Source organism: Leopardus geoffroyi, chromosome E1 (genome assembly GCF_018350155.1).
Source record: "Leopardus geoffroyi isolate Oge1 chromosome E1, O.geoffroyi_Oge1_pat1.0, whole genome shotgun sequence".
NCBI classification, from domain to species: Eukaryota; Metazoa; Chordata; class Mammalia; order Carnivora; family Felidae; genus Leopardus; species Leopardus geoffroyi.
In genome coordinates this window covers 10,268,520-10,282,859 of record NC_059330.1, presented here as the reverse complement: position 1 = coordinate 10,282,859, position 14,340 = coordinate 10,268,520, and the positions used below count along the sequence as shown (strand labels likewise).

At 52.3% G+C, this 14,340-nt stretch overlaps 1 long non-coding RNA gene across 1 annotated transcript in view; it reads left to right on the top strand.

Moving 5' to 3' along the window:
- Nucleotides 1-14,340, top strand: part of LOC123603086 — a 43,351-nt gene that overhangs the window by 22,578 nt on the left and 6,433 nt on the right. The window contains exons 4-5 of the long non-coding RNA XR_006714734.1: nt 3,507-3,591; nt 11,426-11,435. This is a non-coding gene — a long non-coding RNA (uncharacterized LOC123603086). The remainder of the gene's footprint in view (nt 1-3,506; nt 3,592-11,425; nt 11,436-14,340) is intronic.

The window sequence follows — 14,340 nt, the reverse complement described above, 5'->3', positions numbered from 1 at the left end:
GCTCCTTGGTTGGGCGTCCCCAAAGCATTTCGCACAATATTCCCCAGCATTTTTGCATAAGCTAATAATTCCTACATTTCCTTCTGGATAAAGCTATACTTTCTAACACTCTTTTCAGGCCCTGGGTGGGTGTCCAGGCCGGGGTGGGGGGCGGGTAGTTAGGAACAAGGCATTAGGGCCCCGGTGGCATTGCAGGGTCGCTGCCTCAGGCCCAGGGGCACGGTGGGAACTGCTTCCTCCAGGAAGAGTCCTCCAAATGCTCCCACGTGACTGTGCTTCCAGACTTTTTCAAGGAACACCCTACACCCCACTACTAACCACCCCCCCACCGCCTCCTACTTCCAAGTGACTATAAATTCTGCTGCGTGTCTGTTCAGCCACCTGCAGACTCAGCCTCCCAGTCTGGTTTTCTGGGACTCCAGCTGCGACAGCCAATGTGGAGTGCCGTCTCCCAGGGAGGTGAGAGCCCAGGGGTGTCGGGGCCCCCCCGCCAAGTTGTCCAGCACCACGGGGACCAGTGTGCCACCCTCCTGTCCCGCATCCCCTGCGGCCTCAGATGAGCAGACACCACATCGCTCAGCAGTTCAGTTCCCGGTATCAGGACCGTGAATCCCCGGTGACCTCGCGGAGCCTGTTACTTCCCTGGTGACCTTCCTCCCGGGGGCGTGGTGACCTACAATGTCCTCCCTCGCACCAATGTCAGTTTCGGGGTCACAGTTCTTTGGTGGAAACAGGAGGAGCTGACTTGAGATAATGCCCGAAGAGCGAGGAGGTGGGGGGGGGGGGGAGGGAGGGAATGCGCAGGGAATAACTATTGGCCGGTGATGATTGGCTGAAGAAAGCTGAGCAGCCAGCCGTGAAAACAAGAGAATCAGGGCAACTTTGGACCCAGGGCTTTTAAGACAAGCCCCTGAGATGACCCAACTCCAACACCTTCAGTCCCAGGGGCCAATTTCTGGGAAACAGGAGCAGGAGCCAGCCAGTGCTGGGAAGGGAAGAGGAGTGGGCGGGAAGGGGTGAGCTGTGCCCCCTGGATGGGGCAGGGGGTTCCCCCCAAAGACAGGATGCTGTACAGATAAATTACCCGCATGTCCTGCATAGTAAATGAGCCCCACACTTACCGTCTTAAGTCAGCCACCACTTGTATCATGAGTCAACTAGGCTGCTGGGATCAGCTGGCTCTTTTGGTTACAAGTTGGTAGGGCCGGCCCGGCCCAGCCTGGACAGTTCCAGAAGGGGGTGCCTGCTGTCAGTAGCCTGCTCTGCTGAGGCTGGCATACTGCCTACTTGCATCTTCCTTCACAGGGCCTCCCTGGGCAGCTTGGGCTTCTCACCACACGGGGTTGGCTTGAGGAGAGAACATTCCAGAAGTGCATGGAGGAAAGTACGCTCATGTCAAGACACAGCCTGGGAAGTTACACAGGTCACTTCTGCCTGTTGGCCAGAGCTAATCACAGGGCTTGCCCAGACCTAACGGCTTCTGCTCCCCGATGGGAAGAATGGCAGACCACCTGTCGCCTCTGTGACTCTCCAAAGGCACACTCGCTCTCCTCCCCCCTCCCGTCTCTGCTCTTCCTGTCTCCTCTCCCCTGTCCAGCCCATTCCCCCCGACCACCCCCCCACCCCACAAGTGTGGAGCAGATTAAAGTCTCCTGCACACAGTGGGGAGGGGGGCTCAGGCCTGCCCAGGACCCCCCACAGGGAGGAAGGACCTAAGCTCACAAAGTCCTGGGAACAGTAGGAGGCGGGAAACGGAAGAAGGGGAAGGGGGAGACATTGCAAGACCCCCTCAACACACCCCGAGGTTAAGGAGGCTTTCAACCAAGGAGGGGGAGACTGAAGTTGGTTTCCACTGTTCGCAAGGCACCTGGAGGGCTCACAAGGAGGGCTCAACTCACAGCCATGGGGTAAGGAGACACGTCTGAAACTGCACTAGAAGCCACTGGCCCGGACAACTCACATGGCCCAGAAAACTCAGGGTGGGGGGGCCTCAGGCCCCCGCACCTGCCACAGGCCAGCAGCAGCAAATGCCAGCACGAGTCCTGTTGGGGGTGGGCCCGGTCCCTGGATCTGCCGTCGGGTAACTGGCCGGGGGCGGGGAGTCCTGCCAGATACCATGGATGTTGGGGCCTCTGTTAACCTTTCTTCACTTGGTTACACTTTACCAGGCCTGAACCTGTTATTTGCCCTTTGGCTGCCGGGAGCCCCGCACCCCCCAGGCCGGGGAACCAGAGTTTCTCTCTCTGACCCCTTCTCACTGCCCTGTGACTGGAGGACTCCCAGTTACCCACTGGGAAGAGTGGGGACTCTGGCCTTCCGGTCCCTCAGCTCCACACATCTTCAGAACAAAGGACAGCTGGGAAGGATAAGGTCGGCCTCCTGCCTGTCCCCAGGCCTCCAGCTGAGCGGTGACCAACATCTGCCTGACCAAAATGCCTGAGGTCACCCCGGCACCCCCAAGGCAGCTGCCTCCTTCTCTCTCTGCCTCCACCCAGCACCTTTTCCCTCCAGGCCTCACCCCTTCCTTCTTTCCCCCCTCCCTCCTCCCACAAAGCTTCACAGGGCATCTTCCCCACAGAAACGCCTAGAGCCCAGTCCTGACAGGTAAGGGAGAGGGACAGAGCCAGCTGTCAAAGCCCCAGCAGGCACAGCGAGGCCCCCACCTAGGCCCTGCCAAGGGCAAGGCTCCAGGAGCCAAAGATGGTGGGGGCATTTCCAACTGGGAAAACGTTTGCAGGAATAAAAACGAACATTATTCGGCACTAGAAAGAAATGAGCTCTCGAGCCATGAAAGGACACCGAGCAACCTTAAATGCAGGTTGCTAGGTGAAAGAAGCCAATCTGGAAAAGCTGTCTACTGTAAGATTCCAACTATAGGACATTCCGGAAAAGGCAAAACTATGGCGACAGTAGAAGGATCTGTGGTTGCCAGGGTTTAGGGGAGAGGGAGGAATGAACGGCAGGGAAGGAGGACTTCTAGGGCAGTGAAACTATTCTGTATGATACTAGAATGGTGTTCTTGTATATTTGTCCAACCCCCCAGAACACACAACTTCGGGAGTGAACCCTAATGTAAGCTACAGACTTTGATTAATAGTATGTATTAACACTGGTTCCTCAGTTATAATAAATGTATTGTCCTCCTGCAAGGAATCAATAATAGGGAAAACTGGGGGAGACGGAGAGTGGAAATAAAACTCTACATGTTCTGTATAATTTTTATATACACATAAAAATGTTGTAAAAAGTAAAGTCTATTATGGCCGCCTGGGTGGCTCAGTCGGTTGAGCGACCGACTTCGGCTCAGGTCAGGATCTCATGGTTCGTGGGTTCGAGCCCCGAGCTGGGCTCTGTGCTGACAGCTCGGAGCCTGGAGCCTGCTTTGGATTCTGTGTCTCCCCCTCTCTCTCTGCCCCTTCCCTGCTCCCATTCTGTCTCTCTCAAAAAAAAAAAAAAAAAAAAAAAAAAAAAAACAAAAACAAAAAAAACGCCAGCGCCGCCTCTAGCTCGCCGAGCTCCAGCCGAAGGAGAAGGGGGCTAAGTGAGGAGGTCTCAGCGCCACGGCTCGTGCAAAGCAGACTGCCCGCAAATGTACCCGGGGGGTAAAGCACCGAGGAAGCAACTGGCTGCAAAAGCCGCTCGCAAGAGTGCGCCCTCTACCGGAGGGGTGAAGAAACCTCATCGTTACGGGCCCGGTACCGCGGCACTCCGCGAAATTAGACAAACTTCCGATCCGCAAACTTCCTTTCCAGCGTCTGGTGCGAGAAATTGCTCAGGACTTCAAAACAGACCTGCGCTTCCAGAGTGCGGCTATCAGTGCTTTGCAGGAGGCAAGAGAGGCCTACCCGGTGGGCCTCTTGGAAGACACCAGCCTGTGTGCCCATCCGTGCCAAACGTGTGACAGTTATGCCAAAAGACATCCAGCCAGCGCGCAGCATACGTGGAGAACGTGCTTAAGAATCCACTCCGATGGAAAACATTTCATTCTTTGAAAAACAAAAAATTTTTTTTTTCTCTTCTTCCCGTTGTTGGTAGTTCTGAACGTTAGATATTTTTTTCCCCCCCATGGGGTCAGAAGGTACCGAAGTATGTGATTGCAAATGGAAAAATCGGGGACAGAAATCAGGTATTGGCAGTTTTTCCATTTTCATTTGTCTGTGAATTTTTAATACAAATGCGGGGACATAAAGCATGAATGCAAGTCGGAATGCTTCAGTGAACACGTTTCAGCAGTTCAACTTTTTAACAATTGTAAATAAACCTGTTACATTTTTCTGGACAATGCCAGCATTTGGATTTTTTTTTTTTTTTTAATTTTTTTTTTCAACGTTTATTTATTTTTGGGACAGAGAGAGACAGAGCATGAACGGGGGAGGGGCAGAGAGAGAGGGAGACACAGAATCAGAAACAGGCTCCAGGCTCTGAGCCATCAGCCCAGAGCCCGACGCGGGGCTCGAACTCACGGACCGCGAGATCGTGACCTGGCTGAAGTCGGACGCTTAACCGACTGCGCCACCCAGGCGCCCCTGGATTTTTTTTTTTTAAACAAGTAAATTTCTTATTGACGGCACCTAAATGGTGTTTGTAGCATTTTTATCATACGGCAGATGCCATCCATTCACTATACCTTTCTGAGTTGTCCTACATGTAAGTCCATGTTTTTAATGTTGTCTGTCTTCTGTGCTGTTCCTGTAAGTTTGCTATTAAAATACATTAAGCCAGGGGCGCCTGGGTGGCGCAGTCGGTGAAGCGTCCGACTTCAGCCAGGTCACGATCTCGCGGTCTGTGAGTTCGAGCCCCGCGTGGGGCTCTGGGCTGACGGCTCAGAGCCTGGAGCCTGCTTCCGATTCTGTGTCTCCCTCTCTGTCTGCCCCTCCCCCGTTCATGCTCTGTCTCTCTCTGTCCCAAAAGTAAATAAATGTTTAAAAAATTTTTTGAAAAAAATGAAATAAAATACATTAAACTAAAAATAAATAAAATAAAACATCAAAAAAAAATTTTTTTTGAGTCTATGAAAAACAGTAGACAAGGGGTACCTGGGTGGCTCAGTCGGTTAAGCATCCCATTCTGGATTTTGGCTTAGGTCATGATCTTGTGCTCGTGGGATCAAGCCCCGTGTTGGGCTCTGTGAGTGTGGAACCTGCTTGGGATTCTCTCCCTCCCCCTCTGCCCCTCCCCCGCCCCCGCTTGGGCACTCTCTCTCTCTCTCAAAAAATAAGAAATAAAATAAGAAATAAAATAAATAAAATTTTTTTTTTAATTTTTTTTTTTCAACGTTTATTTATTTTTGGGACAGAGAGAGACAGAGCATGAACGGGGGAGGGGCAGAGAGAGAGGGAGACACAGAATCGGAAGCAGGCTCCAGGCTCTGAGCCATCAGCCCAGAGCCCGACGCGGGGCTCGAACTCCCGGACCGCGAGATCGTGACCTGGCTGAAGTCGGACGCTTAACTGACTGCGCCACCCAGGCGCCCCAAAATAAAATTTTTAAAAAGGTAATATTTGCTGAAATTTCTAAGGAAAATGCCCTCCCCCCTCCACGCACCTTTAGTTTAAGAACGCAGTGGTGGCACCCTTCACAGCCACCGAAAAGTGGAGACACTCGGGCGTGCATCGGCCGATAAAGGGAGGAACAAAGAGAGGTCCAGCCAACACTGGAATTTTATTCCGCCATAAAAACGCATGGAGTACAGACACCTGTTACATTGTGGATGAGCCTTGAAAACACGCAAAGTGAAAGAAGTCAGTCACAAAAGACCAAATAGTATGCCGTTCCACTTAGATGAAATATCCAGAAGAGGAAGCAATTTCCAGGGGCTGGGGGAGGGGAGGGGGGAAGGGGAAGTGACAGCTAAGGGGTCCAGGGCTTCTTTAGGGGGTGATGACAGCGTTCTCCAGTTGTGAATATACCGTGAATACACTCAAAGGTATTGAATTGTATACGCGAAAGGGGTGAGCTATAGCTCAATAAAGCTGTTTATTCTTTATTAGTTTTGTTCGATGTTTATTTAGTTTTGAGAGCCAGAGAGAGACAGAGTGAGGGTGGGGGAGGGGCAGAGAGAGAGGGAGACACAGAATCTGAAGCAGACTCCAGGCTCTCAGCACAGAGCCCAACACAAGACTCGAACCCACAAACCATGATCCACAGATGCACAAACCAGATCACGACCTGAGCCGAAATCAAGAGTCGGCTGCTTAATGGACTGACAACCCCAGGGGGGTTGACCCCATGCCTGGCGCGGGGCCAGAGGCTCTGACAGATTGTGTGAACCAGGCAACGTCCACACTGGGGCCGGGCTGAACCCGATTCAAACCCCAGGTCCGCCTGGTGCCACCAGGCCCAGCAGGTGCACTTGGAGGTCCTGAAGGACGGAGAGACAGCAGGTAGGGCCAGGCCAGGCCAGCTCACCAGGAGCCCAGGACCAGAAGGAGCAGAAGCGGGCACTCGGAGGGGGCAGAGGGAAGGAGGGGTGGCGAGCGGCCCCATTTGTGGGCGCAGGGAGGTGCTTCGCTGGCGGGAGACCCTCCAGAACATCAGCCCCAGACATCTGGACATTCCTGGTGCCACCGTAGGATCCCGAGCCAGGATACCAGAGTCCTCTGCCTGTCAGGATGAGCAACTCCTCGGAGGGAGAGAGTGGAGGGGTGAGACCAGTCCAGGGCTGTCACAAGGCTTCCAGAGGGCAGGGAAGAGAGAGGGAGGTGGAGAGAGGGCTATTCACGTCTCCCAGGCCAGGACCACCCTTTCCTTCCTCAATATTCCAGGCCCTTGGTGGCGGTGCTGGTGTGAATCAAGATTTCTCCTTTGCCCTTCACTCACCTGGGTCCTCCTTGTTTAGAAATTTCCACAATTTCCGAATCTAACCCTCAGGAGTTGTGCTTTTTAAAATTCCCATCTCGGGGAGACAAGCCCCGGGAGCTGTTCTGTGCAAAGGCACAGAGACACAGAACGTCCCAGAGGCACGTTCATTGACAAGCACGTTTTTTTTCCCCTTGAGTTCTTCTACATGTCAGGAACTGTTCTAACACCTGCCCTGGGTGAAGTCAAGGCCTCTTCCTGGTATGGGAAGAAAAGGGGTAGGAGGTCGAAAGGCCCACGCCCCCGCGTCTGGGAAGTGGCGTCAGACCTTCCGTACCCTGAGGCATCAGAAGGGACAGCTGGGGGGCTGCTTGTGGGTGAGGGGCCGGGCGCTGGAGCCCCTGGGCCTCCCCCTCACTCCCCACCACTTCCCTCTCCCCCAGGAGAGCCCCAGAGCCCTCCTCAACGTCGAACTTCAGGAATCACAGAAGCACCCACACCTTTGAAATGTGCCGAATCCCTGGAACAGGAGAGAGCGAGGGAGGGAGGGATCCCCCCGTTGGAGGATTTGGTGGGCTCAGAGATCTCAGCTCCCAGAAAGGCTTATCCTAGGGGGAACCTCATGGTCAGGAAGCGGCTGTTTGTGCTGTAGGAGCCCAGGGACTTCCTCGGCCTTGCCGGACGGGGCCTGTCTGGCCACCAGCAGGAGCCATCCAGGGAGCAGGGCCTGAAGGCTTGGGCACAGGGCTGCGGAGATCCCTCCCAAGGGCTGCCGGGGGACTAGGGACCACTGTTGTCCACAAGCAGGGAGTGACTGGGACTGGCCTCACGCAAGGGGCTCTCTGAGGTCAAAGCAAGGCCGAGCCAGTGCACCTGCCTCGGGCGCTAGAGCGTGACCCAGCCGGGAGCGCAAACAGGAAGCTGGGCCTTGGCTCCAGGGGGCTGAATGGCGGGAATCAACTTGCCTTTATTTAAAAACAAGCCGTAATTCAGCCCAGCCTGTGTGCAGATGGCCCGGATTACTGAGCCCGGGGGACACTGCCCGGTCACGCTGGTGGGCAGGGGCAGCTCGTGGACCTCGCCCAGAGAGAGGCCACCCAGGGGACACCCCGTGCAGACAGCGGGACACCAGGCCCCTACCCCCTCACAGTGCCCGGAAGGGGGTGGTCCTGTGTGCCACGTGATCACCTCCAGGCTGGGCCACTCAGATTCACTCTCCTGGGACTTTGCACTTGGGCCTGACAGAAGGTTCCTGGTGAAGAAGGTGGCCAGAGACCTGTAAGTTTGGAGAAGCTGGCACCTGCTAGGCCTGGGCACCGCTGTGTGAAATCCCAAGCTAAGAGGGTCACTGGAGCCCTAGGTGGCAGAGGCAGCCGATTTGGAAGGAGCAAAGAGAGGAGCAGACCCAATGAGAGGCAGAGACATGGGTCTTGCCCATGAAGGGCCAAGGAGGCTCCCCAACCACCTAGCAAGACCTTTCCTGACCCGTCAGGTCGCATGCCAGCCTGGGAGGGAAGAGTACATCCCTACTTTCCCCTCACTCCTGTCCCCCTTTCATGAGGTAGTTCGTTGAACCCCACCGTTTGCTCAGGGCAGCGTCACTTCAACGAAATGAGCACAATATTAGACTGAAGTCTAATGTCTTCGTAGCCCATTTAAGCAAACCAAACCCCAAGCCTATAAATGCTTCCAAGTTAAGAAATCAAAACCTAAGGACGGGGCTCTCCCCGGGGCTCCCGTCTGGAGTGTTCCTAAGCATTTCCGGTCTGGCCCTGCCTGATTCGAGTAGATTTCGACTCAACTACACTCTTCCCAGTTTTTAATCGGGCCTCATTTTGTCTTTCAACCGGAGACAGGGAAGTCTGTAAGGGCAGCTCAGTTACATTAGGCGGGTTAAATCCTGATTCTGCCACGTCCGCAGAATGTGGGCAAGGCACTGATTCTCGTCAGGTTTGTTCTTCCTGACAAGGCGTGACATAAACGGAATGACCCCACGGTCCAGCCATTCCACTTCTGGGTGTAGACCCGAACGAACTGAAAGCAGGGACTCAAACATGCTTGTACGGTCCTTGTTTACAGCAGCGTTACTCATCATGGCCCGAAGAGGAGACAACCCACGTGTCCGCTGAGGGGTAAAGGATCAAACAAAACGCCGTCTATACCTACAATGGGCAGTCATTCATCCTTAAAAAGGAAGGAAGTTCTGACACGGGCCACACGACACACGTGAACGTTACAAACGTTGAACACACACCGTGTTAGGTGAAGTAAGTCGGTCTCAAAAACATAAACGAGATACCTTGGGGCGCCTGGGTGGCTCAGTCGGTTGAGCGTCTGACTTCAGCTCAGGTTGTGATCTCACGGTTTGTGGGTTCAAGCCCCATGTCAGGGTCTGTGCCGACGGCTCAGAGCCTGGAGCCTGCTTCAGATTCTGTGTCTCCCTCTCTCTCTCTCTCTCTCTCTCTCTCTCTGTCCCTCCCCCGCACACACTCTATCTCTCTCTCAAAAATAAAAAAAATAAGCATTAAAAAAATTAAAAAAAAAATGATACACCTCTACGAGCTACCTAGCAGAGTCAAAGTCACACAAAGTAAAATGGTGGGGGCTGGGGGCAGGGGAGGATGGGGAGTCGTTTAGTGGGGATAGAGTTTCAGTTCGGCAAAGCTAAAAAAAAGGTTCTGGAGATCGGTTGCACAAAAATACGTAACATGTAACCCTACCGAACGAAACACTTTAAAATCTTGAAGATGACTAATTTTATGTTGTGTGTGTTTTTTTTGCCACAAATTAAAAATGAAAAAAATCTAAACCTCACAGAAGGTGTTGCTACAAGAAGTCAACGAGCTAACGTACACAGAAGTGCCTGGAACATAGTAGACATTTAATAGATATTAGAGACTTTTTTGTTTCTTTCTTTTTTAAAAAAAAATTTTTTTTTTCAACGTTTATTTATTTTTGGGACAGAGAGAGACAGAGCATGAACGGGGGAGGGGCAGAGAGAGAGGGAGACACAGAATCGGAAACAGGCTCCAGGCTCTGACGCGGGGCTCGAACTCACGGACTGCGAGATCGTGACCTGGCTGAAGTCGGACGCTTAACCGACTGCGCCACCCAGGCGCCCCTTTTTTGTTTCTTTCTTAAAATCTGGTCCTTGACTCGTAATATGGTAAAAAAAAAAAAAACAAAACATAGACTCTAGTGGGGCGCCTGGATGGCTCAGTCGGTTAAGCGTCTGATTTCGGCTCTCAGGTCATGATCTCACAATTCGTGAGTTCAAGCCCTGCCTTGGGTTCTGTGCTGACAGCCCAGAGCCCTTCTCGGATTTCTTAAGTAGGTTGCATAATCTGCATAACAAATGTTGTGATGGACGTTACACCCTTTTTGGAGAAGGAGAAGCAGGAGGAGGAGAGGAAGATCCGAGAGAAAACGTGAGCTGTGCTTGTGGCCTTTCATCCCTACAGATTTCATGCAGACTATGTTTGCGTGGAGTGTAGGAGTGTAGGTGTCGATGTCAGGGTGCGTGTAGAAACAGGCGTCCCTCCAACAAGCGCACACGGGCGAGCAGCACTGGACCCGTTATCGAATTTGATCTTCTACCGACCTTGCCAGGTAGATAGGCTTATTTCTGATTTACAGATAAGAACACGAAAGCCAAGTGCTTGCTCAAATAAAGTGGCAGGGCCGGAATGGGAGGCTGGATCTGTTTTATACTGAAGTCTATGTCTTTCTACTTCATCTGGGGTGACAGCTTTTCTCCGGCCTGCTCCCGGCTGTATGGAGAACCACAGACGGTTCAGCAGAAAACAGTGCTCCGATTAACTCGTGATGTCTGCCCTGGGCCTGGGATACAGGAGTCATGGTTTGTCTGTCCTGCGGTCACCTTCCAAACCTTGTCACACTGGGCACAGCTTTGGAGCAGAAAAGGGGAGAAAACTTTTTTCTGTTTAGCAGCTGTTTGGCCGGTTCTCTGAAAAAGAACTCAGTGTTGGAATGTTCCTCCAGCCAGGGCACAGCTGGAGTGGGTGCTGGACCTTCTGTGGTCTCACCCCTTCGCCCTCCCGACACAGAGAAGTTGTTATTCTAGTTTCTTCCAGTCCCCGGCCCTGTAAACTCCTACCAGGCAGACAAGCTTCAGGGGAACAGAGAGCTGTTGTCTTTCAAACGAAAGAGCCACCAGCACGAACATTTATTTACCAGAAGATCACATGAGGACTTGTGAGCTCATGTCTGGCCCTGACTCAAAGGGAAGATGTTCTGTGAACGTAGCACCCTGGGACCAGGCCTGGGCAGCATTCCCAGCATGGATGAGGCAGTTGTTCCGGAAGCTTGGCACCTGTGGGGCACCATTGTCATATGAGGGAACAGGGGTGTGATCTTTCTCCCCATCTTGCTATTTAAAAGCCTGGGTCAGGGGCGCCTGGGTGGCTCAGTCGGTTAAGCTTCGGCTCAGGTCATGATCTCGCGGCTCGTGAGTTCGAGCCTTGCGTCGGGCACTGTGCTGACAGCTCCGATTCTGTCTCCCTCTCTCTCTGCCCCTCGCCCACTCATGCTCTGTCTGTCTCTCTCTCCTTCTGCTTTGCTAAGAGGCTGAAGCCAGTCGGAAGAATGGACAGAGGCCTAGAGCAAGCTCCCAGATCGTTTGGCCTCTGGCAGAGGGGTAGAGAACTTGAGGGCCAGGCAGGAACCAGGGGCAGAGGGTCCTGTCCGATAGTGAGCATGGTTGGAAGATGTGCATGCCCCCAGGCACTCCGCATTCTGGATCTCGCAGAAGGGAGTGGCCGGCGAGAGACTGCCAGCGTCCGCCTGTCCTCCTGGCCCTGAGCCTGGCCAGCTGCTGCACACGTGGCTGCTTCGCCTGCCCAAACAACCCATATCGCCTCTAAGGAATTAAGCAGTGAAAGCCACACCCAACCGGTGTTTTCAAGATTTTGTATAAACAAAGTCAAAGATGCGGGTTATATCACACCCTGGCCTGAGAGACAACAGTTGCTGGCCTGGCGTGCGGCCAGGCTCCTGCTGGCCGGGAGGGCAGGGCATTGGGAGAGGCTAGTGGTGAACGAGGGCCTTGGTCGTCCAAGGCTACTGCTGGGCCACCCTCTCAGGGCCATTCCGTCTCTCCTCCCTGCAAACTCCAGTGACCTCCAGTGCCTATTCGTGAATAAAGGGACTGGCCCAGGCTCGGGGAACCCCAGGAGAAAGTAGCAAAAGTAATAACTAAAATTAATCAGCCCCTCACAAGGCAGCCGGCCCGGTGCTTTCCCTGCAATCACTCATCCTACCCTCACACTAATCCTACGAGTTAAGTGTTGATACCCCAAGAAACAGGCTGCAGGGGCTCAGTCATCTGCCCCAAGTTCACAGTGCTGCCCAAGGTCAGCTGGCTCTCAGCATCCATTTCTGCTTCCTGCTGGCAGCTTTCTTTCTTTCTTTTTTTTTAATGTTTATTTTTGAGAGAGAGAGAGAGAGAGAGAGAGAGAGAGAGAGAGAGAAGGGCAGGAGCAGAGAGAGAGAGGGAGACAGAGAATCCCAAGCAGGCTCTAGGCTCCGAGCTGTCAGCACAGAGCCCGGCGTGGGGCTCGAACTCACGAACCGCAAGATCATGACCTGAGCTGAAGTCAGACGCTTAACCGACCGAGCCACTCAGGCACCCCACAGGATACAGAGTTTGGGGGCAGCAGCCTAAGTGAGCGGCCAGTGGGCATGGGTGTTTAGAATCAGGAGGCTCAGCTGGCACCTGCTTGCAGGGCTAGGGAGGGGTGATGAGGGAGGGACAAATTGCTGGAAATTACAAGCAGGAGTCTCAGGTAGGGGAACAAGCCAGACCCGGTTGGAAGACACTGGAACAAGGAGTGGACAGAGAGCCAAGAGGAGAGAGATGGGCACCAGCTGAGGGGAGGGGAAGTGATTGGAGACTGTTGTGGGGAAAATGGTTGATTCCCTCCAAGCTTTCAAATGTCAATAAGTACAAATACTCTTCAAAAAAATTGTTTTAAGGACAATTTGCTATCACATATAACACAGACTCCAACAACAGGGTATCTAGAGTAGTCTAATGTCTTTGAAAAGCCAAGTTGTTCCCATCCTTCTGCCATATCCTTCTTGGTAGGTCTGCTTAGCCTTGGGGGATGAGGGGGTGGGGGAGGGGGCTGTCCTCCTGGTCACAAGATGGCTGCACTATTCCAAATGTCACATCCAGACACACCAACCTCTAAGAAGAGAAGTCATTCCTTCGTGTGCTTCTATTTTTATCAGGGAAGAAACTATTCCCAGAATCCCCCAGTAGACTTCCTCTCAGACCCTCTCGCCCACAACTGGATCCCATGTTCATCCTGAATCAGTCATCGGCTGGGAAAACACACTTCATTATTGGCTTACGTTGGGGCTCTCAACCCTGACGGTATATTAGAATCAGTTGGGGAACTTAAACAGAAAACCCCCCAAACATATTAATGCCCAGGCTGCACCCTGGAACGTGAATCAAAGCTCAGGATCCATGAAAATGGTATGCCTGTGCAGGTTCATCAGTCATAACAAATGCATATATTGATACAGGGGAGGCTGTGTATGGGTGGAGGCAGGGGGCTTATGGGAAATCTCTGTACTATATACTCCATGTGATGTGAACCTCACACTGCTTTTTTAGAAAGAAAGAAAGGGAGAAAGAAAGAAAGAAAGAAGGAAAGAAAGGAAAGAAAGAAAGAAAGAAAGAAAGAAAGAAAGAAAGAAAGAAAAAGAAAGGAAGGAAGAAAACGGGGCCCCTGGGTGGCTCAGTCGGTTGAGCATCCGACTCTTGATTTCGGCTCAGGTTGTGGTCTTATGGTTCATGGGATCGAGCCCCGTGTCAGGCTCTGTGCTGACAGTGCAGAGCCTGCTTGGGATTCTTCTCTCTCTCTCTCTGTGTCTCTCCCCCACTCTCTCTCTTTCTCAAAATAAATAAAATAAACAATAGCAAATATTGAAAAATAAAGAATGAGGGGGCACCTGGGTGGCTCAGCTGGTTGAGTGTCTGACTTCCACCCAAGTCGTGATTTCGAGGTTCATGCGCTTGAGCCCCCCATTGGGCTCTCTGCTGTCAGCTCAGAGTCCGATTTGGATCTTCTCTCTCCCTCCCTCTCTGCCCCTCCCCCGATCACTTGTCTCTCAAAAATAAAATAAACACTTAAAAAAAATAAATAAAAGGGGGGGCTGGGTGGCTCAGTCAGTTGAATGTCCAGCTTCTGCTCAGGTTGTGATCTCATGGTTTGTGGGTTCAAACCCTGCGTCAGGCTCTCTGCTGACAGCTTGGAGCCTGGAGCCTGCTTCGGATTCTGGGTCTCTCCCTCTCTCTCTGACCCTCCCCTGCTTGTGTACTCTCTCTCAAAAATAAATAAACTTGGGGAAAAAAAGGAAAAAAGAAAGAATTAAAAAAATTGTTTTTAAGTTCACGATCCCGGGCTTCACTATCTTTTCAGAAGTCCCGAAAATTATAGAATTTTAATATAATTTAATATATTTAATATAATTAATATATTTTAATATAATTATAGAATTATAATATTCTAG